This window comes from Grampus griseus, assembly GCF_964374135.1.
Source record: "Grampus griseus genome assembly, chromosome: 21".
NCBI classification, from domain to species: domain Eukaryota; kingdom Metazoa; phylum Chordata; class Mammalia; order Artiodactyla; family Delphinidae; genus Grampus; species Grampus griseus.
In genome coordinates this window covers 4,097,413-4,122,696 of record NC_139015.1, presented here as the reverse complement: position 1 = coordinate 4,122,696, position 25,284 = coordinate 4,097,413, and positions in this window count along the sequence as shown.

The window sequence follows — 25,284 nt, the reverse complement described above, 5'->3', positions numbered from 1 at the left end:
CAAGACAGTTCTGTAAAATAATCATTTATATTAATAACATAATTGGAGTGAGGTGGTTGATCTATTATCACCATATTTATTCACTCAATTTTCCTTCAATTGTTCCACCTATTTTTATATTTTATAAACGTATCTTTAAGAAGGTCTATACTCCTTTTCAGGAATATGTGAATATTGTAACAAATCCTTGATGAGTTTTGTTGAGTAAAATATTCGCATGTTGAATTAATGCCATCCACAATGCTTTTCCTCTAATAAGAAACATTTTGTTTGGTATCAAATGAGTAATAAGAACTCTAATTTTACATTAATATTCATAAAAAGTAATGTCATCCATGAGCTTTTTCTCCATGTTATGTGGACAGTAGCACAGGAAGTATCTTGAGAATTTTATTCATAAAGAACATGTCAGTCCAGACTGAGATTAAAAATTTAATAACTAGTATACAGATTTTAATATCTTTTTTGTCCATTGGTTTAGGATTTGAAGAAGATTTGGGAAATAATATTTCCATTGAAATTTTAATACAATTGTAACTTTTATAGAGATTACTTTCCTCTAATACTCATTTTAGGAGTTGTCACCATAAAAGAACTTAATGAATTTTACTAATATTCAGGCAACTTTATTTTTTAGAGTAAGAGAAGTTGGTATTACCACTGTAGCTATTTGTAAGAGATAATATAAGGCAAACTCTTCCCCAGCAAACAACAACTGTCTGCAAATTCTTTTCCATAAATAATCAAAAAAAAATTTGTTCAGAAATCATTTCAACAGATGCCAACCTATGAATAATTGCTATAACAAGGGAAACTTCCCTCATAGAGTTTTCCATATTTTGTGTGATTTGTAATCTGTAGTAAAAAGTGTTTATCATTATTTTTTTGTACAATGACCAAATCATATAATAAAACTTAAATGGGTGGAATCAAACAAAAATAGAATTTCTGTGATAAGAATACAAACATTCATACTGCTATTTTTTCTTTTTTTCTTTCTTCCCTCCTTTTCTTGTCCTGCTTTTAACACTCAAATGCAGAAGTCTAAATTCACCACAAGAGAGGCTGCTCTTAGAATGATGCAGAATATCAGGTATTTCATTTGACATGGTATTAAGTTAGTTTTATTACAAATTGAATTTAATTGAAAGTTAAGGTGCTTAACATAGAGGTTGAAAGTAAGCATGTGAATAATGTTGAAAATGGAGATTTTACTTTTACTATAAATTCAATATTTAATCATTAAAGCAGTCATACATATAACAGTACTGTGATATAAAATAGAACCATAGGTTATATAATCTGCTTTAAAGGTCATTATGATAAATGAAAAAAATTTCATAATATAACTAGTAACTTTTGAAATGTAGTCCTTGGCATTTTTACTTGTTCATAAGAGCACTTTTTTTTTTAACCTGTGAAGTGTTTGTACTTTGATGTTGATCCATCATTATTTTTTGTTGTGAAAATTATCCAAGCCTCTCAAAATGCACTGAGGATATTTTTAAATTTTGTGTACTCTGTAAGGGTTTATATAACAAGGAAATTATTCTTTGACGTATGGTTTTAAAAAGATTTTTGTACAGTTATGAGCCTGTTCCCATTTACAGGGTAATATTTAAGCCACTTTTAATAATTCCTCATTGATACTGTTTTTTGAAGAATGTCAGATCCTTTTTCCAACATTAGAAATTTGTAACATTCAAGGACATGAAAGAAGGGGGCTGAGCTGGAAAGGGCCCTGGATCCAGTGCCCAGAATTTCCACATTATGCTGTCCCTCCTGGTGTTCAGTATGCAAGGTGATGCATGCACACTAAGCTGGAGTCATATTTAAAGCCAAAATCCAAGATAGTCTTCTCTGATATCAGAAAAAAATCAAGCTTGCTTACTATTATCATTAACATTGTTCTCTTTGAGTAGATGATGTAAAAACAAGAGAAAGAAAAAAGTATAAAATTGGTAAGAAATAAACAGCAGTAGCAAAGTGATTGTGTGTGTGCACATTTTACAAGTTTATAGATAGAAATCCTAAGGTAAGCTAGTTGACACTTCAAAGGAGCAATACACACAATAGTAATATTAAGAATTATTAGACAGTAAATACCTATGGAAACAACCAATGTCTCGATAACAACAAAAATTCACAGAGCTAGACATCATCTATAAGTTCTTCAGATCTCTCCCTCTCACCTTCTCTGTCTGTATCTCTATATCATTGCTGATCAAAATAATATAAACTGCACTGGTAAACACTAAGGTTGGATAAAGAAACCATGTATTATAAATATGTCAGCCCTTCCTGAAAAAATGTCTCCACAAAAATACTAACAGCTTTGTCAACTATGTAAACTTTAAAAATGAAAAAGTGAAATGGAAATTGGGCAGAGATATTCTAAAATTTAGTAATACTGAGGAGGCCAGTCCTATTGGATACTGAAACATATTGCAGAGCTACAGAATTTATGGTATCATAGTAATTTGCACACACACAGCTCAACACAATAAAGACCAGAAATAGAAAACTTTTTTAACATATGATAAAAGTGGCATTCAAAATAAGTGGATAATCAATAGAGTATTAAGTAAATGACATTGGGATTGCTGGATAGTCATCTAAACAAAATCGTTCCTTCCCTCTCGTTCCTTCCCTCCTTCACTCTTTATAACAATTTAACTGCAAGTTAATCATCAATAGTAGATTTAAATACTAAAGATGCACCACAAAATTATTTGAAGAAATCATGGGATATTAAGCAATTATATTTTTGAAATCAGCATATTAAAAATGTAATCTTGAAGTCATATTTCTGCGATACATCAAAGTACAATTTTTGAATGAAAAATGCTAATGTAAAAAACTTAAAGCATAAAAAATTCAAACTGAGAAAATATTTGCAACCTATACACATGAATAGGGCATGTTTCCTTAACACCAGTTGATACGGATACAAGACAAACAGGGATTTTACTGACAGTTCATTAGGAAAAAAATACTGAAACATAAATACAAATAACATTTACACAAATATTCTCACTGTAAATAATAATTTGAAAATTAAAATCAACATATATATATATATATAACTACAAATTAAGAAAGATAGTGTGATAATAACTTGCTGCTCAGAGTGTGGAGTGAGGAACACTCCCATAACAAGAACCACTCCCAGTTTTGGTCCAGTTAATTAGCTAATATCTATCAGAATTATCACGTGTCACATAATTTGATTTAGCAACTCAATGTTTAAGATTTTACATCCAACTATGAGCCCATGGGTATATATGTAAAGATAGGTATGCACAATACAATGCTATTCATTCGGGTATGTTTGTAGTAACAAATTATACAAACCAATTTAGAGTCCAACAACACAAAACTAACGAAGTATATTATCCCCTTGCAATGAAGTACTATGAAACTGAAAAAACAAACAAACAAAAACAATGTGTCACAGCCATCACTGATATGAACCCCACCCCCAGAGCAAAATGCTATATGGAAAGAGTTTGTAGAACAGTGTCTATGGTGTGTAGCATCTAGGATGGAAGAAGTAATGGAAAAGGTGAATGACAATTACTGGATTACTACACAAGCAACACTCGACAGTTGCTTCTTCTATGGTGGCATTTGTGGAAATCTGAGTCCCAGAGGACAAAAGGTCACTGGAAGATTAACTTTCATTTTGGTTTATACACATACACACATACGTCTATATACACATATATATGTATAGACATATGTACATATACAGATATATATAGATGCCTTCACTGTTTGAATTTTATTTTACCTTTGCAAATATTATCTATTCAATAAATTCCTAACAATTTAAAATATATTTATAACATGCGAACTTAGTTAACCTATTTGAAACTAAAACTTAGTTTAGGTCTAAAGAAAGTGTTGTTGCATTCTACTTGAATTTTAAAATAATTGTGTTTTGAAAACACACCAAATCAAAACATGTATTAGTAACAGAAAATGTTACTTATAAAATGATTTTGAGTGGTTTCTGTAAGTTTCATGAAATCAAAGTACTACACAGTAAGAATATGCTCTGGGCTCAAAAATAAATGAAAAACAATCAGTTATAACAAACAGCTTGAAGAATCTTTGAACGACTGATGTATATTGCCATGCTTGAGATGTTTAGAAAGGAAGACAGGAAATTTCTGTTCCTAATAAATAATTCCTGGCCATTGTATTATTTTATAAATGGTTTCTGACTTTCAAGAATATCATTTAACAGCTAACAGCAAGACAGACCATAGAGATAGAACCAAATTTCCTTTTGACGTATGACTTTCAAAGTTATAGTTTCCTTTTGATCCAAATATATATTAGATTATCTTTTTCCATTCAAACTCTTGACATTTTGCTACTAAGTTGAAGCCCAGCCTCATAGCTAATGACATTACCTTAACATGATGAGTTCACTTGGTGAAGTTTTAGAACAAGGACTTTTGGAGTGGAACAGAGTTTTCTTCCTTTCTTTCCCAGAGTGGCCAATTTCAGTGGCTACTCTGAGATATATGTAAATATGCATTCCAATACAAGTTAACATATTGTTGTTAACTTGTAATGGTAATGTATTTCAAGTGTTCGTGTGCAGTCAATATGGAAATTGAATTTCATCTGCAAGCAGAAAGAAGTTACCTCTTCTAAATGAAGAGTTTATGAATATGGAAATGTGAGGCTAAATCATAGTATGACCATCTTTTCTGAGAGATATTTAATTACCTGAAAGAAGCATGAGACATTGTCATTTGTAAGGAAAAATGATAGCCTGTAATAAAAAGAAGGAATGCTAAGGATGTATTTTAACAATATATTATTAAAGAGAGTGAAATAGGATATGGAAAGAGTGAAGGACTCCAGAGGAATAAATTACATGCAGCTCAGACTCTCTCACTACCTACCTGTATGACTACTATTTTCTCTTGATTAGCTATTAACTGGTTATAATACATGCCTTATCTCCTTCCAATATTTTTTGTAATGAAGAAATGGAAAATATATATGGAAGTCATTTTTAGAGCTTTAAAAAAAACCCCTTGAATATATCATTTTCATTTCATTTCAAATTCTGGAGTTTTTTTTTTTTTTTTCAGTACGCAGGCCTCTCACTGTTGTGGCCTCTCCCGTTGCGGACCACAGGCTCCGGACGCGCAGGCCCAGTGGCCATGGCTCACGGGCCCAGCCGCTCCACGGCATGTGGGATCTTCCCAGACCGGGGCACGAACCCACGTCCCCTGCATCAGCAGGCGGACTCCCAACCACTGCGCCACCAGGGAGGTATATTTATTATTTGATAGCCATGATGGCATTGGTAACAATAACCAAGTAATTAAAAGAGAATCTCATCATTATTCACTTAATGACTTTTCATGACTAAATAATTTGCCACTAAATAATGTGTCCTGGAAAAGAAGGAAGCTTGGTTTCTTTTCCCACTGGAAAAGGGGAAAATATAACAGGATCACTAAACCTCTTAAAAGAGTGGGAGAAGTACTGATGAATGTCTCTGCATCCAATTTTTCACTGAACAATAAATGTACTCTCAAATTTCTATGTTGTTGAAGGAAAAAAGTTTTTGTTTGACTGAAGAGGCAGGTCCGCACTGTCCTCCCCAGCTGCTTTCGGCTCTTTTGGGGAAAGCTTTCCTCTAATTCTGTTCATCGGTAGCAGCAACAGCTGGTCCTCCTCCCTCTGATGGAGACTGCCGTCATTTCCTTTCCCACCCCAGCTGATGAGGGTGTCTATTATTTATGATCATTAGATTACACTCATCCCTCAGCATTCGGGCAGGTATACAAAAACAAATCAGCACATCAATCTTTTCCTCCCGAGTTTCCAGTCTACGAATTCACACCTGCCCCTTTCCCCTATTTATTAGGCAGAAGCCTGTATCCACAGATGGGCCTTACAGCAGGAAGGAAAGGAAAAACAAAATTTAAAAGCATGAAAACCTACAGATAATTCTGTCATCTTGTTCATATTATTAAAAAAAGAAAGATCATTAGCACTTGATATTCTATGGTTGCAAGTCATCCTCAGCAGTGTTTCATTTTCACTGAATGTCGTTTAGATGCAAATATGTCAGGACATATAAATACCAAGGATATGATTTATATGTTCAAATTGTTTAAAATACATAGAGAAAGAAAATACTTTTGATGCAGTAAAGAAATAAACATTTCTTTTCGAAACACTGAGTAGCCCTAACAGATATTTTAGCATCTGGGAGAAGGACTAAAACACAGGTCTTTTCCGAAGTAGACATATTGAAGTGTTTTAAAGAAAATGAACCAGAGCATCCCTCTTTAAATAACTCCATGGTTTTCAAAATAGTGTTTCTCTTATACAAAGTGTTACAAAGCCAGAAGTATTTCTACAGTCCTACCCACGTGTATAAAATCACCCTGATGTTCAGTGAATTTTTAGATACTGATCGCATTAAAACGGCAGTTTGAATTGAATTAACTGAACTTTTTGGCTTCCTACAAGAAACATAATTTGATGGACAGTATGTTTATCTTTAATATAAGAAATATAAAACTAAGTTTAGTAACTTTTGAAATGTAATAAGATGAATCAAAGTTGAGGCCAGAGATTTCTTTTAGGGTTCTTATTAACAAGGCCACTGCAAATAAATGAAAAGTAAAAATGGTGAGGGTAAAGCCCTGTGAAGAGGGCATCATTTCTGTACTAAAGATAGATGTTTAAACACATGCCCTCAACATGGCCTTCACCTGAATTTCCAGCAGCAGCTGCACCTGAAAGTGTACTCAAGGTAGATAACTCTGGAAAAAACACTGAAAGTGGGAAAAAAAAATTACTTTCTAGACGTTTAATTCAACATTATAATTATGTAAAAATAAATATAACATTAATTCTGATAATACTCTCAACATGTCATCTATTTATAATTTCCCTGCTTTCAGGTAGCCTATACAGAATCTCACCAAGGTTAAAGTGAAACTAAGGCAAAAGCTGAATATTAGTCCTAAAGAAATAAGGTTTGAATGAAGTATCTTTTATTTTTGAATTATGTTTAGACTCTATTGAAAGTCTAAACCCACTTAATTATAAGGATTTTAAAATCCAAAATTCACTTCTAGTGGCCCCTTTCTCTATCACTATTTATGTCTGTATCGACATCTACAGCAATATCTACATCTATATTCTCATTTATATTCCTTATTTTATCCCTATATTTATTCATATGCAAAGCAATGTAACTATTTCAAGGGTCTCAGACTAACAAAGCATTACTAGATTTTGTTTTCCATAAAATTGTCAGTTTGTTAAAAATAAGCCTGTGTTAGGTGGATTCTATCAAACATTTAAAGAGTTAACACCTACGCTTCTGAAACTCCTCCAAAAAAGTTCAGAGGAAGGAACACTCCAAAGCTCATTCTACAAGGCCACTATCAGGCCTGATACCAAAACCAGACAAAGATATCACAAAAAAAGGAAATTACAGGCCAATATCACAGATGAACACAGACACAAAAATTCTCAACGGAATAGTAGCAAACCGAATCCAACAACACAGTAAAAGGATCACCATAATCAAGTGAGATTTATCCCAGGGATGCAAGGATTTTTCAATATTCACAAATCAATCAGTGCGATACACCACATCAACAGATTGAAGAATAAAAACTGTATGATCATTTCACTATATTCAGAAAAAGCTTTTGACAAAATTCCACACCCATTTATGATAAAAACTCTCTAGAAAGTGGGAATACAGGGAACCTATATCAACATAAAAAAGGCCATATATGACAAATGACAGCAACACAATAAAGGCCATATACAACAAACCCACAGCAAACATCATTCTCAAAGGTGAAAAACTGGAAGTATTTCTTCTAAGATCAGGAACAAGACAAAGATGCCCACTGTCGCCACTATTAATCAACATAGTTTTGGAAGTTCTAGCCACAGCAATCAGAGAAGAAAAAGAAATAAAAGGAATCCAGATTGGAAAGGAAATAAAACTGTCACTGTTTGCAGATGACGTACTATACATACAAAACCATAAAGATTCTACCAGAGCAAGATCCTTTTTGACCCACCTCCTAGAGAAATGGAAATAAAAACAAAAATAAACAAATGGGGCCTAATGAAACTTAAAAGCTTTTGCACAGCAAAGGAAACCATAAACAAGACAAAAAGACAACCCTCAGTATGGGAGAAAATATTTGCAAATGAAGCAACTGACAAAGGATTAATCTCCAAAATATACAAGCAGCTCATGCAGCTCAATATCAAAGAAACAAACAACCCAATCCAAAAATGGGCAGAAGACCTAAATAGACATTTCTCCAAAGAAGATATACAGAGTGCCAACAAACACACGAAAGGATGCTCAACATCACTAATCATTAGAGAAATGCAAATCAAAACCACAATGAGGTATCACCTCACACCAGTCAGAATGGCCATCATCAAAATATCTACAAACAATAAATGCTGGAGAGAGTGTGGAGAATAAGGGAACCCTCTTGCACTGCTGGTGGGAATGTAAGTTGATACAGCCACTACGGAGAACAGTATGGAGGTTCCTTAAAAACTAAAAATAGAACTACCATATGACCCAGCAATCCCACTACTAGGCATATACCCTGAGAAAACCATAACTCAAAAAGAGTCATGTGCCACAATGTTCATCGCAGCACTGTTTACAATAGCCAGGTCATGGAAGCAACCTAAGTGTTCATCAACAGATGAACAGATAAAGATGTGGCACATATATACAATGGAACATTACTCAGCCATGAAAAGAAACGAAATTGACTTACTTGTAGTGAGGTGGATGGACCTAGAGTCTGTCATACAGAGTGAAGTAAGTCAGAAAGAGAAAAACAAATACTGTATGCTAACACATATATATGGAATCTAAAAAAAAAAAAAGGTTCTGAAGAACCTAGGGGCAGGACAGGAATCAAGATACAGACATAGAGAGTGGACTTGAGGACATGGGGAGGGGGAAGGATAAGCTGGGATGAAGTGAGAGAGTGGCATGGACATATATACACTACCAAATGTAAAATAGATAGCTAGTGGGAAGCAGCCGCATAGCACAGGGAGATCAGCTCAGTGCTTTGTGACCACCCAGAGGGGTGGGATAGGGAAGGTGGGAGGGAGATGCAAGAGGGAGGGGATATGAGGATGTATGTATATGTATAGCTGATTCACTTTGTTATACAGTGGAAACTAACACAAAAATGTAAAGTAATTATACTCCAATAAAGATGTTAAAAGAAAAAAAAAAGATTCTACCAGAAAACTATTAGAGCTCATCAATGAATTTGGTAAAGTTGCAGGATACAAAATTAATGCACAGCAATCTCCTGCATTTCTATACACTGACAACGAAAGATCAGAAAGAAACACCACACACAAAAATGAACTCAAAATGCATTGAAGACCTAAATGTAAAAGGCCAGACACTTTAAAACTCTTAGAGGAAAACGCAGGCAGAACACTCTGACATAAATTGCAGCAAGATCTTTTTTGATCTACCTTCTTGAGTAATGAAAATAAAAACGAGCATAAGCAAATGGGACCTAATTAAACTTAAAAGCTTTTGCACAGCAAAGGAAACCATAAACAAGAAGAAAAAACAACCCTCAGAATGTTAGAAAATATTTGCAAATGAAGCAACTGACAAGGGATTAATCTCCAAAATATACAAACATCTCATGCAGCTCAGTATAAGAAAAACAAAAAACCCAATCAAAAAATGGACAGAAGACCTAAATAGACATTTCTCCAAAGAAGAAATACAGATGGCCAACAAACACATGAAAAGATGTTCAACTTTACTACTTATTAAAGAAATGCAAATCAAAACTACAATGAGGTTATCACCTCACACCAGTCAGGATGGCCATCATCAAAAACCTACAAACAATAAACGCTGAAAGAGGGTGTGGGGAAAGGGGAACCCTCCTACATTGTTGGTGGGAATGTAAATTGATTCAGCCACTATGGAGAACAGTATGGAGATTCCTTAAAAAACTAAAAACAGAACTACCAAATGCTCCAGCAATCCCACTCCTGGGCATATATATGGAGAAAACCATAATTCGAAATGATACATGCACCCCTGTGTCATTGCAACACTATTTACAATAGCCAAGACACAGAAGCAACCTAAATGTCCATCAACAGGGAAATGGATAAAGAAGATGTCATACGTACATACAATGGAATATTACTCAGCCATAAAAAAGAATGAAATAATGCCATTTGCAGCAACATGGATGGACCTAGAGATTGTCATACTGAGTGAAGTAAGTCAGCCAGAGAAAAGCAAACATCATATGATATCGCTTATATGTGGAATCTTCAAAAAGGCTACAAGTGAACTTATCTATTGTACAAAACAGAAACAGAGTCACAGATGTAGAAAATAAACTTATGGTTACCAGGGGGTAAGGGGGGGAGGGATACATTGGAAGATTGGGATTGACACATACACACTACTATATATAAAATAGATAATAAGGGCCTACTATATAGCACAGGGAACTCTCCTCAATACTCTGTAATGGCCTATATGGGAAAAGAATCTAAAAAAGAATGTATATATGTATATGTATAACAGATTCACTTTGCTGTACACCTGAAACTAACACAACATTGTAAATCAACTATACCCCAATAAATTTTTTTTAAAAACCTGTGTTATAAGTCTTCTAAAATGACACAAGTCATCTAACAATATTCAGTTCTATATATAGAAGACATTGTCCCAGGAAACAGAATATGTAATTACTCTGCAAATAATGTCTTCTGTAGCCTGTGGTGTACTGAAATTTCTATGAAGAATGCCAACTAAGCCTACATGACTATTCCTGCTAATAGTATTGGTCTTATGATAGCCTGAACTAAGAATCATGGGAAAGATCACACATTTGTCTAAAAGCAGCAGACAATAAAAAATCCTAAAATATGAGCTATAATTAAACTTACTACGTTTTATTCTATTGCTAATAAATTATGGAAGTGACGATAAATGTTGTCTCATGTTTGAAGTAACTTAAATGTCTTAGTTTCCATTTTTTGTTTGTACAGAAAATCTAATTTACTTCTAAAAAGTAAATGCTTCTTTAAAGGTCATGTGATAGGACTACTACAAACTTGGGAAACGGAAGCACAACATATAGACATCCTGTTGTTAATGGCAGAATGCTATTGTTAATATTGGTTATTGCTATTGCTAGTGTATCTGAAGTTAAACCAGTGTTAAGGGAGAAAAGTAAATAATTCAAGTCTTCACTTAACCAATTTAGTCGTGTGGTTTGAACAAGTTATTCAAACTTCTAAATTAGAGTTTTCTTACCTCAAAAATGCAAATGACAAGACTGGCTCATATTGGGGTTCCTACCTTGAGAAAGTCAATTTATTCAAAGATTTCAGTCTAGTCACTGAATTACATGAGTATCTTAAACAATGGCAACTCTTAACTACTATCATTTCTTATTTGAAAAATTTATGTTGAAATGCTCAAATTTTGGCAAGTGACAGAATACCAAGAGTTACACTTGGAGAAAAATATTTTAGAGATTATAGCAATGCTTTAATGTTCTTCCATCACTGATGAAGTTCTTTACAAGTCCTTTGCCCAATTCTGAATTAGACTGTTCACTTATTTGTTGTTATTGTTGAGTATTGGGTTTTCTTTATATATTCTGGACGTTTTTCTTTCTTTAAGATCAGTAGGAATGTCCCCCTCTGTGTTTCTTCAAGAACAATATCTACCACTTTATTTCTTCCTATGAATGTGTCACGTTTTCCCATTTCTTTGTAAGCCTTGTGATTTTTGTTGAAAATCGGCATTCTGTAAAACGAAAAACAGTCACCTCTCCCAGTCTTTACAAACTTGCTTTGTGCTAGGGAAGAATTTCATTAGTTAGCAGGGCATGTTCTGAGTCTTGGGATCAACCTGGTTCCAAGGTGTAAAATCTTCTAACATCTCTTCTGGCCATGCCTCCCTCCACATTTCTGTGTGTTCTTTTGCCCATTCCCCATATACAAATACGTTTTAAAATGACTTTTCTCTCCCAGGCTTCTTCTCAGTACCTTAGATGTTCTATTATTACTCCACCCATAATCTTTTGTCCCCGCTGACTGCGGGTCTGTAGCCCCTTTCGGCTTTCACAGGCTGTGCCCACTGCTTCCCATAGCTTTTCAGAGCCTGAAATCCCAGCTATGCAGATTTCCCCGTCAGAGTTTTCAGTTAGGTGGAACAGAACCCAATCCCTCAGGTAGCCCCCAAGCAGGTTAGAACAGGGTAACTAAGGTTTACTCTGTTCCCTGCAACTAAAAAGGAGGGAAATGGGCCAGAGGGTCGTCTCATACACCCCACCGTGCTGCACTTTGGGGCGTCGGAGCAGGGGCTAGTAAAATGCCGTCCATTTTGAATGCGTCATTTTCTTGACTGACCATTTTCCAGAGTTTCAGCTCGTCTCCAGTTGCGTCTTCAGTGTTGCTGTGGGCAACAAGGGCCTGAAGCTTCTTACCGCACTGCCTTGATAGCCTCACTCTATAGCTGTGCTTCAAGTATTTTGCTCAACCACTGGCGTGTCAAGTAAATTGATGAGTGGGTTTTCACCTAACACCAAATGTCAACATATGACTTTTTTTTTTTTTTTTTTTTTTTTCGGTACGCGGGCCTCTAACTGCTGTGGCCTCTCCCGTTGCAGAGCACAGGCTCCGGACGCGCAGGCTCAGCGGCCATGGCTCACGGGCCCAGCCGCTCCGCGGCATGTGGGATCTTCCCGGCCCGGGGCACGAACCCGCGTCCCCTGCATCGGCAGGCGGACTCTCAACCACTGCGCCACCAGGGAGGCCCAACATATGACTTTTTATACGGTATATAGTCTAGTATGTTTGAGGTTAAATAAAAGCATTTATGCCAAAAAGGGGTTTAGTCCAAAAAACTTATATGGTAAAAAGTTATCTGTACTGAAGATGTAAGAGCTAATGCTATAGAAGGATCATTATGGGAATGCCTCTTTGACTACCGTCACCCTTATTCCACACCTCAAACAGCATACTGCAGCAATTCATTTTCCATCTCAGTGACCTACTGCTTGTGGGTTCTTGGGCAGAAGACGTCGCAATGAATTACAGTAATATACGATCTTTTATATTACAATATAGTTAGTTAATTTGCCTTTTATTAAGTGCTAGATTGAATAAATTCATTCTTAGCCACCCTACTTCGTATAAACATCATGATGGAAATGCCATAACGAATATGATACTGGATACATGTGCAGTTTCAAAGTTTAAACAATATGTGATCCTGAACTTTCATATGTAAATGTTGGAGGTCTTGAGGATCTACTTAAAATGTTTGAAATCCACTATTACTTACTGCCAGAGCAATCAATCTCACTTTTAATACTTTCACTTCCCTTGAACTTCCCTTTTTCCATGATTGGTATTTCCACAGTATCTCAGCTTATCCATCATTTTATTTTAGTAACACATCCATCTTGTCTAAAAGTAACACAAGATAGTCTTGAAGGTTACAGTGAAATTGTTATCACTTGACAACAAAAATGCAATCTTTTCTTTTTATACATGTAAAATAAATCTGTCTCAGCTTTACTACTAGTAAGATAAAGATGTAGAAGTATTTCCCTTGTGAAAAAAATTTTGCCTTTACCTCAGACTTACTTATCACTATTTCCTAATGACTTTAAAACAGATATATATTGCAGTTTTTATACATACTTACAATCCTATTTTTATTTTGCATGCTAATTTTTAAAGAAAAAGCAAACAGCTAGGAATTTTATCATCTATTTCATGTGGTAATTATAGTAATTATATTGTTTACTCCTTTAAGCATCTAGAAGAGTTCTCATACCATGTTAAGCATCATATAAGTTACTGATAGGAGGCAGAATAAAAGCTATCTTGTTCAAATAGATACACAAGTTTTGAATATTTCAATTATGTTTATTGGCATTGAATGCTGCTTTTCTATCTAAAAGATGTTGATTTTTACTGAAATATCCCATAATTTTTCAGTATCTACCCAGTTCTCTTCTTACATTATGGTTGTATCTTTGGGAAAAAATAAGATCAAATATTTTTTAGCACAATATGCTCTTCTGGAGTCAATGTAAAGGGCAGCTAAATAACCATTCTAAATTATCAGACACTATTTTAAGAATGCATTGATCTGCACCTGAAGTCAGTATTCTCACATCACCAGGTTAATGTCAACCTAGTTTTTTAAAAAGTTGAAGGCACGTTTTTTCAAACACAGGTATGCATCAATATTTTTGGCACTCTCAGTCTGAAATTCCAGATTATATATTCCCTGGTGTTGAGAACCACAGGCTGTGTTCTAAGTGGAACTCCTTTATCTCAGTGCTTAGATGGGTCTTCTTATTTGGAAGGCCACACAATTATAGTGCAGTTACGGATTTGGGTCAATAAAGTTTGATATGATCTTTTTCTTGTTTCACACCAGAATCCTCAGATGGTTTTTCGCTCAAAACCATTGCTCTGTGTTTTTCTCTTTTGTCACTGCTAATCATGGTCTTCTTTAAATGTAGGTTTTGTTTTGTTTTTTGTTTTGCCCTGCCTGTACTATCAATACAGTATTCTGAATGCCTTTCAACATGACTCTAATGATTGATTTGTTTTATCCCTTGGCTAGTTTTAGCTCTGTCTTACCCCTGGGAATTTTCCAAGGGTTGGCCTTTGTCTTGTTTTTTTATGCACTGTGTCCGAAGAGATCACTTGTAGTCTTGTTTTTTTCCCCTATTTTCAGTTCTGAAGTAAAGTCTTCAAAATCTTTGTTTCCCCTCTGGCCCTCCTTTCGTTTGTTTTATGGTGCTGGGTTTAAGTGCAGGCATTTTGATATAAGTGAAAATTAATTTTGCAAGCAATAACCACAGCCTATATGGTACTAACTATAAGGATAACCACTATTTGTACTGAATCAGTTTTTACTTAACAATTCCTTAACAATATACCTAGATTACTGAGCAGGACCGTATGTCAGGTGCTAACCTGAATGTGAGAAAGATCATAAAAAGAGGAACGTGAAGCTTTTGGCTACCTAGTGAAGACATCTAACTTCTTGGAAAGGAATGTTATGTTATACTGTTGTTTTTTTAATTTATTTTTGGCTGTGCTGGGTCTTTTGTTGCTGCTCATGGGCTTTTCTCTAGTTGCGGCAAGTGGGGGCTACTCTTCGTTGGGGTGCGCGGGCTTCTCACTGCGGTGGCCTCTCATGTTGCGGAGCACAGGCTCTAGGTGTGCGGGCTTCAGCAGTTGTGGCTCGCAGGCTCAGTAGTTGTGGCTCACGGGCTCTAGAGAGCAGGCTCAGTAGTTGCAGCACACGGGCTTAGTTTGCTCCGCGGCATGTGGGATCTTCGTGGACCAGGGCTCGAACCCGTGTCCCCTGCATTGGCAGGCGGACTCCCAACTGCTGCGCCACCAGGGAAGCCCCATGTTATATTGTTGAAAGCAACATAAGTGATACCATATTTTCTAAATATCCCTGGGATTATATAAATGCCCCTTAACAGTTCTCTTCTGACACAGCTTTCAGGCTTGTTCTACTCTTTTACCTGAATCTTCCTGATACTCTCAGCAACACTGTGTGACACAGTGATTTTTATTTTTCTTAAATGATTGGATAGAAATTTATGTCATAGCTAAAAATAATATACTTATTATAATTACTAAGAGAAATTGTGACAATATAGTGATTATTATAATTATATGTATACTATATAAATCATTTATCAATCAATATGTAAGTAAAATTATATATAAATACAATTGTTAATATAATGCTTGAACTCTCAAGCTCAAAAACTTTCAAAAGATATTAACTTGCTCATAAATCAAACCCAAAATTGTTTAATTTTTAAGGATTTCCATAATTTTGCAGGACACCAGCATTTCAATCCCATCACATAGTTCTGACACACTATTTTATGGCTGGATCTCCTTATAATGTCTACACTCCTATCTATCCAGATACTTACCCCCATCACTTGCTTGTCTCTAAGACTGATGACACCTCTCCCTCAGTGCTCACCTTATGTCCCCCATCTCACTGATCTCTTCTCACCAGATCTAGATCCTTGCTCTTATATTATGTACAGCAATAGCTTTGAATATTTTATATAACTACCCCTTAAAGAACTTTACAAACTGTCAAATCCCTTGCACGTATAATTTGTCAAATTTTTCTTCACAAAATTCAGCAGTTGTAAGTAAATAATTTCTGATATATTGTATATATGGTGATTCTAAACAAAAATTATTATATTATTTAAAATGTAATCAAGTTTATGTATCATAGCTATTTGGTACCATATTTCATTAATTTAAAAACTATGTCAAAAGTCTCTGTAAGACCCAAAAAAGGTCATTCTTGCTTTTCTTTGAAGGCATATTTATAATTCCAAAAATTTAAACTGTTTTACGCTTAAAATATTTTATTGATTTTCTCTAGAAAAATATATATACATATTAAACTGCATTTATGTATGTGTACCTATGTGTACACTCATTATTTCATGTAATTATAAGGGTCCAATATTTAAATAAATTTTCTCAGGTTTAAGTAGTAATAATTATTACTTATGTATATAATTGGTTTAAATAAATGCCTATGTCATGCATAAATATTAAATACAAATGAAATGAACATTTTTTCAAAATACATCTTAAATTAATAAGCCTTTGAATTTAGTTTATGGATCTCTAAGTCAATATTATTTATTGGTTGAATATGGCAGTGTTCTGCATCAACTCTACTTTTCTTTTTCAACTTTGTTACCATAACCAGTGAGAAAACGTCTTCACATAAATAAGTAAAACAGAAAGAAATGTGCTGTGATATAGCAGTGTCACAGTTACTTAAACCCCTACTGATTTAAAACTCAAAAATCATGTAGTACTCTACCATCAAAAATAAACCCTATGTTTCATTGGTTAATAGCTTGGTTCTGGTTTTACTCAATTTTTGCCCTGAGCCAAGAGTTGAAGACCACTTGACTTGAAATAAATGTGTTTCCTAGTCACTAGTCTCACATTTTCTCAATACAAACACCAGTATGCAGTGCATCTTCTTTATACATTGCTCCAGGATATGTTACACTCAGGGCAATGCCTAGACTAAGAAAGAAGAAATGCCTTTCTTTAGAAAATGGGTAAATGCTGGTATAACCTGGCCGATTAATTTTAAGGAAAGTATGTACAGAGGTTGAAGATGTGATGTTAACGTCTTTTAAGTTATCTGTATGTATATACTCAGGACATTTTGGCATACCCTCAGAAATATGTGGACCCCATTTTGAAGACCACTGCTCTCCAGACCAGTGCTTTTCCAGCACTGGAAAAGCAGTCCAAAAATTAGGTCGTAATTTTAAGCTGACTGTGCTACTCATTGTCGTTTTATGAACATTTTAGTTCCTCAGGTAAGGTAGCATCACTTGAGTTATACTTAGTTTATGTCCTATACTTCTTGATACTAAACCATATCGTTCAGTGCAGATTAGAATCCCAAATATATATGTGCTTAATTACCATTTTTAAAAGCATCAGTAAAAAAAAAAGGGGGGGGGGCCAAAAAAGCCCAAAAATCAAAAAAAAAAAAAAAAAACCACATACGATTGTGGTCATTTTTAAATGTTTATGCCAAAAATATTTTACATTCCAACCTCAGACCATTCTAATTTATTTTGACTACAACTATAAATTAGATTACAGCCTCCTACTGAATGGAAATTTAGATAGACTGCAAATTAGTAAAAGTCATTACATTTAAATTCAGTCTGTAACACAGTCAAATCCACATGCGCACTGTTTTCCCACAGGTATCCACATAAATTCTGACAACTATATTTATGGTTACACTTATGTTTTATGTATGTGTGTATTATATTTATAGAGCTTTATTTTGTTTTCACAATTGGATATTCCTTAAGGGCTAGTGTCACTTTTTTTTTTAAGCTGTATTTGGTTTTTGAAATAGTCAACACATATAAAGAAGAAAAAGACATTTGGGGAAAAACCCACTATCAATTTATTTCAGAGTTTTAGAACTCAATAGTTTTTTTTCATAATTTTCTTCATTTTTATATCATCTTACTACATGTGTTGAACATATTCAAACATCTACCTTTAAATAGATTCCACATTGTAATGCATTTCCTTAATTTATTTCAATTTTAATTTAATTTTAACTTTGATGCTCATTCAGACAATCAGCATAATCTTTATTCTGCTAAACTATTCGTTTTACATCATAAAAATGTTTGTGAACACTTATCTTAGCCTTTTGCTGCTGCTTAACTAGGCAACAGTTTTCAAATTTACATAAATATCTATAAAACTATTCCTCCACATTAATAATCACATTTTTATTATTGATTTCCAATATTTCTACCTAATTTTAAGATTCAAGAACTAGTCACAATTTAGTTGACTTTCTGAAGGGTTTCATACAAAACTTGTTCTATGAAGATTACTACAGAATCCATTAATCTTTTTTTCATGGTAGATAATTTTTTTATATCCCAAAATTGCTGACTTTGTGTTTCAAGGTAACAATATATATTAAACTATTTGTCTCTAGTCCTTTCCCAAATACCATTGAAATAAACAAAATATTAAGAATATAATCTGTAACAGTTTTGAAAAATAGAAATAGTTGACCTTAATTATGAAATCATGAAATTCATAGATGATGTAACATAATGCTATGAAACTGAGAAAAAATAAGATATTTACAAATATGGCCACATTTCATACGGTGGAAAGAAGAACCCTATCTAAAATATAACAATATCAGTTCTGTTTCAGCTCCAACATGTAAAAAAGTCACCACTCCTGTCCTTACCACAAGAAACTGGACAGACTGAAAAGAAGCAACTCTTCCTGGACCCACAAGAGGACAGAGATTGCAGGGTAATCTGCCACCTGAAATTGGAGGTACAGGCTCATCTAATAAGAACCAGCCAAAATCTCTTTACCTGGAGCAGAAGCTGCTGGAACCATAATTGTTAGGAACATTTAAATGATAATTTTGATGAACTGCTTGGGAATGAATGTAGACTTGTGTTGGAAGGAAAAGCTGCTGGGGACAGCAGTCTTAGAAGTGTCCTATACTCTTGTGGGCTCTACCTGTAGGAAAACTACTAGGTTCTCATGATGAGGTTCTAAGAACATCCCCCACATGGCTCCAGGGAGGAGGGGAAGAATAATCATTGTGAGCCATAAATAAAGTCTCCTTTGTGTATTTCACATAGACTTCTCCATAACTCTCCACAGGGAAAACTTTGCCAGAGACTTATCTCTACTGGGGAAAGACCATTCCTCTGACTGCAGCCCCTTTTATCCTTCCTGACTCATGAAGGGCAAAACAAAACAAAAACCTACAATGAATAAAGCTCAAGGCTTCAAAGTAATAGGGCATGCTGCAGCCAGAGAAGGAAGCTGGCGTTAGAGGGGGGAAAAGCTATTCCACTGAGGAGAAAGACTTATGAAGGTCACAGTTCCAAAGGATGAGCCCATTAAATGACTGAGACATGAACAGAAGATTGTAGAACACCTCCACTACCCCACACCTTACTACCACAGCAATAGGGCACCGGTATAGTACCAGTGGTAGTTGAAAAGCAGAAAGATACAGACTTTCTTTGAGGAAGATTACCTAGGGAAGCCTAAAGTCAAGAGATAAGACAAAACAAGGATACCAGGGGAATGTGAAATGCGAAACCTCTGGCACCTATAGCCAAAGCAAATATTAAACAGGGCCCAACTCTTAGCCAGAGTAACAAAACCTCACAATAGAAACGTCTATTTGCCTCAGTAGCCATAACTGATACATAATATCTGACTTTCAACAAAATTACAAGGTTGCAAGACATGACTAAAGGCAAGATAAAACAGTCTGAAGAAACAAAGCAATCATTAGACCAGAGGCAGATATGACACAAATGTTGGAATTGTTAATAAAAAATTTGAAATCACTATGAATAATATGTTAGGTGCTCTAATGGAAAGAGTAGTCTACCATGCATGAACACAAGGGTAATGAAAGTAGGTGAAAGTTCTAAGAAAGAGGCAAAGGGAAATGCTAGAAATCAAAAACACTGTAATAGAAATGAATACCTTTGATGGTCAGTAAACAAGCTGAGGATAGAATCAAGCAACTTGAAGATAAGTGAATAGAAACTTCCCAAACTGAAATGCAAAGCAGGGAGAAAAGGAAAAAAAAAAAGAAAAAAAAAAACAGAACAGAATATCCAATAGAAAAAGGTGTAATATATGCACAACTAGAAAACAGAAAGAGAAAACATAACAGACAAAATATTTTAAGTAAAAATAGCTGAGGGCTTTCTAAAATTAAAGACAAACACTGAACCACAGATTCAGTAAGCTCAGAGAATACCAAACAGGATAAATACAAGAAACAAACAAAAAGCCATACATTTAGGCTCACTCTTCTCAAAAGGTAGAAAACCAGACACAAGGGAAGTTTTTGAAAGAAGCAGCGGGGAGGGGCACATAATTATAGAATAGGAAAAGAATTACAATTGATTTCTTGACATAAACTATGCAAGCAATTAGAGGAGTTATTTAAAGTGTTAAAAAAAAAAAAAGCATATGACTCTAAATAGAGTGAAATCAACCTTCAAATAAGGAAGGATATTTTCATAAACAGTAATGAGAAAATTCACACCAGTAAACCTTCCCTGAAAGCAATGTTAAGTTTTTTCAGACAGAAGGAAAAGTAGTTCAGAAACTCAGTTAAATGAAAAAAGGAAGATTATTGGAAAATAATTAAATGGAATTAAAATAAAATCCTTCATTTTTCTTATTCTTAATATAAAATATAACTGCTTAAAGCAGTAGTAAGAATGTACTGAGTAATGGTAGCATATGGATAAGTGAAATGGATGACACCAGTTGCAGAAAAAAACAGAAGGGAGAAATTAGGGATATTGTCACAAGGTACTTGTACTACAGGTGAAGTGATATATTAGTATTACTCAAAGGTGAATTTAAAATTAAAATATATATTGTAAACTCTAGGGCAACAACTGAAAAATAAAAATAAAAGTAAATATAATTGATATGCTAAGAGAAAATTAGTATGGAATCATATAAGTGCTCAATGAAAACTAGACAGCAAAAGAGAACAAAACCAGAGCAAATGTAATAAATAGGTATTAGTTATGAACATTATAAATGTGAATGGTATAAATACACCACTTAAAAGGCAGAGATTGTCAGAGCAGGTAAAAAATATGAAGCAAGTATATATTTAAAGTAGATTTCTTGTAGAAAATATAAAGATGCAGGTTAAAAGTAAAGCACCCTAGAAAGATATGCCATGCTAATTCTAACCGAAAATTTAAAAAATAAAAAAGCTGGAGCAGCTAGAGAAACATCAGAATTAACATCTTACTTATGAGAAATTGAATGTGGGATATATAAGGAATTCTGTACTATTTCATTATTATTCTGTAAATCTAAGACTATTTTAAAATTTAAAAAGTAACTACATTCATTACAATCAGTACTAGAGTAAATCTACTTGTGTATAATCCCATTTATAATTTTCTGAAATTTTGTCAAATTGGCCTTCAGAAAGGTGCCATTAAATTTACAGTTCCACCTTCAATATGTGAGAATGCTTGTTTATTCACAAGCTTATCAGCATAGGTTATAATCAAACTATCAATGTTTCATCTTTTCCAGTATAATAGGCAAAAGTGATATCTCACAGGTTTCCCTGGTGGCACAGTGGTTGAGAGTCCCCCTGCCGATGCAGGCGACGCGAGTTCGTGCCCTGGTCCGGGAAGATCCCACATGCCGCGGAGCGGCTGGGCCCGTGAGCCATGGCCGCTGAGCCTGCGCGTCCAGAGCCTGTGCTCCGCAACGGGAGAGGCCACAACAGTGAGAGGCCCGCGTACAGCCAAAAAAAAAAAAAAAAAAAGTGATATCTCACTGTTTTAATTATGCAATTCTTTAGAATGAATGCAAAGGCATTTTTATATGTCTATGGGCCATTTGAAGCCTCACTGCTTGGAGTTGTATCCTGGCTCCATAGTTTACTATGTGAACTTGAGCAAATTCCTTAACCTTTCTGTGCCTCATGGGTCACTTATGATGATTATATGAGTTAACATTTATAAAGTGCTTAAATCCATGCTTGGCAGATAATATATAAGTATTTGACAAAAATAAAATATACATTTCTTTCTCAAAAAAAGTACATTAAAATCACATTAAGCAGTAAAAGTACAATAATCTATTTTGAAAGAAATAATTTCCAAGTATTTGTTCATACATAGAAAAGCAAAAAATAAAGAATATCTATCAAATCATTAATTATGATTGACTTTGGAGGCCTTTCCATAATATGTATATTTCTAATGTTAATATCATCTCATATTTTTTAGGTCTCATTCCTTAGACTCAGGCCTCAAAGGGGAGTTTTTATGTAAATGATTTACTGCAAGAGTGTTCTCCAGTAAAATGGGCAAGGGAGTGACGGAAGCATAACAGGACAGACAGCAACATGGATGGACCTAGAGATTGTCATATGGAGTGAAGGAAGTCAGACAGAGAGACACAAAATATCATATGATATTGCTTACATGTGGAATCTGAAAAAATGATATAATGAACTTATTTACAAAAGAGAAATAGAGTCACAGATGTAGAAAACAAACTTACAGTTACCAAGGGGGAAAGGCAGGGGGACAAATCAGGAGATCGGGATTGACATATCCACTATATATAAAAAGATAACTAATAAGGACCTACTGTACAGCACAGGGAACTCTCTACTCAGTACTCTGTAATGGCCTATATGAGAAAAGAATCTAAAGAAGAGTGGATATATGTATAACTGATTCACTTTACTGTACAGCAGAAACTAACAACATTGTAAATCAACTGTACTTCAATAAAAATTAATTTAAAAGGAAAACAAAGTATAGAAAAAGCTAAACAGTATGGCTCAGGCTGATTTCACAGGCACCCCTAGAGTTTCAATGGCACTCCACAATTGTCATGCCTCAATACAAAGGGCCTGGCTTTTGTAGCTCAGATCATCATGGGCTTCAGTCCCCACTGCTACCAGGGTATGCATATCAGGACACCAAAAAAAAAAAAAATTTACAGCATGAATATGTATTACTTTTCTAAGCATAAAACAATGATAATTTGTTTCATGTAGGCTGTTTAACCCATTCATTGGTAGTCATAACTTAGGTAAAGCCATCATTTTTTAATTTCTGTTCTTCTGCTATTTTTCAAATAACCCACGGTATATGCCTTTCTAGAATATGTATACTATCAAATAGCATAGAATGCGGACACAATTTTCTGTTTGTGTGTTTTTCCAAAGCAGATAACATACTGTACCTAGAGATTACTTTTCCTTACTGCTCTCCTAAGTATGTAAATGGCTTAAAATTAGGCCCAGAGTCTAGTCTACAAAATAGGAAATGAACTAGTAGCTTTTATTCCAATGGAATCATAAATCCTCAATTTAAATGATTCTCTCGTCTACAACTTTGTTAATTATCTGCTAATTATCCGATTTTACTCCGTATTTTGAAAGCTAAATCACTACTATTCAATTAATTTAAGCTTTTACAATGTAAAAGTGTAGTTTTAAGAGAGCAGCTGTTCTAAACTGTTATCTACTTATTCAGACAAGACTATTGCTTCAGAGACACTAAGCCTTCAAAGGAAACTTAACTAGGTATTCAGGAATAAAATGAAGTGACATTTTCTCTACAAAAATACAAAAATCATTTTTATTCTAAAAATGGTACTTTCTATTGAAGAATAATGTAATCAATTCATGAAGTACAAATAATAAAAAAAAGCTTGACTCACGGTTCACTTAAGGACGAGAATGGCAAGAATGCACTGTATATAGATAGATATACATGTTTGTACTGAATGCACTGAACATATATATGTTCCTAAATATAATTTTAACACTGCTCATTCCACCCATTGATTTTCAAAAAATTAGAAGAAACTGTTAAAGTGAAGAAAATATCTACCAAAAATAGGAAAGATAAAGTTTTACATGAATAAGATTTCTTTTGCTTGCCTCCTGAATATATTTTAGAGTCTAGTTAACTTACTTCATTGTATTACACACAAATAAAATCCAAGCTCAGTTTAAGAAAGCTAAACATTATACTACTGTATTTATATATTTTTAATGCTGTTCATATTTTAAGTATCTTTTCTTTATGAAGAATTGATACTTGTCATCCAGACTTCTTTAATTATTAACTTATCTTATGAGTAAAAAAATCTTCAAAAGGTAAACTAGTTATCTGGTAAGAACTACTCTGTCTTTAATCAAAGATATATCAAGTCTGTTTGATCTGATGAACAATGGTTTTGAAAAAAAATAATAAACCCTGCTTTTGGTCAGTTGATTAAAGGTAGTTTCTCAATCTGCTATCATTTCAGAGATAAAAAATCCAATTTAATTAATGATAGATTCCAATTTAACTGCCAAAAAATACGTTGAATAAAATTACGCGTTAGGCTAGAGAAGTTCTACATAGTATATTAGGATTTACACTATTTTAACATTTTATTTTGATTTTAATAAAACAATTCAAGTTGGGTTGTATTCAGAAATGCAATTTTAAATCCTAATACATTTAGTAATGATTGTAATAGTGAATCAAAATGCATATGAATAATTAAAAAGGGAAGATATAATTTAAGAGGGGAAACATGGCTATATTGGTATAATTGGACAGCTATGTTTTAAATCATATTTAATGTAATGATTTTCAATTAATAAACTTAATTTTAAGGTATTAAGCTATCTGTTTAAATTTGCAGCACTCTATGCAATAATATTTATATCTATATAGGTGACATATTTTACAGAAAGACATATTTTGCTATGTTTCATCTTTACATATTTAGAGCAGTCATAGAGAAAAGGATATAATAGAATAATTTTAAACATGAGTGTGGATCTTAACTAAGAAAAAAAGCTAGATATCATGTGACTGACCGATTTGCAAGGGTTTCAGAATCAGGGCTGTGTTTCCATACATTTCTATTAATTCGATATGCTTTAAAGCTAGTATTTATTTTCCTCTCAGTTTTTCATAATCTGAAAAGACAGGCATCAGAAATTTAAGTTGAGAGGGTGGCCCAAGTTGGCGACACAGGAAGACCTTGAACTCACCTCCTCCGAGCGACACACCA